Source organism: Ischnura elegans, chromosome 2, assembly GCF_921293095.1.
Source record: "Ischnura elegans chromosome 2, ioIscEleg1.1, whole genome shotgun sequence".
Lineage (NCBI taxonomy): Eukaryota > Metazoa > Arthropoda > Insecta > Odonata > Coenagrionidae > Ischnura > Ischnura elegans.
The window spans coordinates 37,043,321-37,044,548 of NC_060247.1; the positions used below are offsets into that span (position 1 = coordinate 37,043,321).

General features: G+C 42.3%; 1 non-coding gene across 1 annotated transcript; it reads left to right on the forward strand.

The window, feature by feature from the left end:
- Positions 1-590: 590 nt before the first annotated feature.
- Positions 591-671, forward strand: Trnas-uga. Its single transcript has one exon. It is a non-coding gene; the product is annotated as a tRNA-Ser (tRNA).
- The last annotated feature ends 557 nt before the right edge of the window (positions 672-1,228 follow it).

The window sequence follows — 1,228 nt, forward strand, 5'->3', positions numbered from 1 at the left end:
ATTGGGACCACTGTGTGCTGTACGGAAATTGGCCTCATCTATGTAGTCCCTTTACGAAGGAGTATGAAGAGGGCCGAAGCAAGTGTACAGCCTGCGCGTAGGGTTCGCGTCACCCGTCCTTGATTTTTGATTTTGAAAGCATATCTCAATCGGCGATTAGAGGGTGTTGAACGAGTTTATAGCGATTCCCTGACCTCGTGGAGGAGACGAATGTAAAATTTAACTTCTTGGAGTCACATCTCAAACTCTACCATATTCCTCGCGGCGGCTGCGGTCGTGTGCGAAAAAGATTTATGTGTATGAATAAAAGATCGCATGGGAGGTTAATGCTTTCAACGCGACGGAATAGAGAGTCAAGCAGTTTATAGGACCTCCACCCAGTTGAATGAATCATGCGAATCCCATTTTGAAAGTTTCGGATGAGTGACTTAGATTTCTCTAGCTTGCAATTATAACCCTAATACAATCTGCTGAGGCATCACGTGTTTTAATATTTTTCCATTTTAATTTCATGGTGTGCGCAGATGTCTAAAATCTACCTTTCTTACGTTTATCGTTAGGTTACAGCGTAAGTTATCCTGTACTTGACAGCTGTGGTGTCTGAGTGGTTAAGGAGTTGGACTTGAAATCCAATGGTCATGCCCGCCCAGGTTCGAATCCTGTCCGCAGTGAAATTTTTGCCTGCCTCGGTCGCAGTGGGGTGAAGTCCTCGCCATCCAAAAAAGAGGTCGCGGGTTCGAGTCCCGCCTGGGTAAGTTATCTCTATCCTGAGTATGATTATTGATGCAGGTGTTAATGTTATCTTTTGAAAACCCCGACGTTGAAGGCAGATATGTGCTGTTTTCGGTGGTATGGGAATGAATATATATTTAAGTATCCCTCAACTCTTCAAATTAATTCAATTTAATACGTCTGCCATTTCGAGGGCATGACTCATTCAATATTAATACCAACAGTAAGCAATGAAAAAGTAATAACGATCGCCGTGTTTTTACCTTCTCCAACTCGTCACCCGTTTCAGTTTGGGTTCTTGATTGATCGTGGTTAAAAATAGGGTGGATTTAACTCACAACTTTGTCAGCGGAGAATCATCCCTTACATGTCGTTATCATAAATTCACTTGACGTTCATATTGACCTTGGTCAGCCCGTGATCGATACTTTATGCCCCGTAATATTTAATTTTGATCTCTTCGTGCAATTATTTTTCAATTATCGGTAGCTCAAAA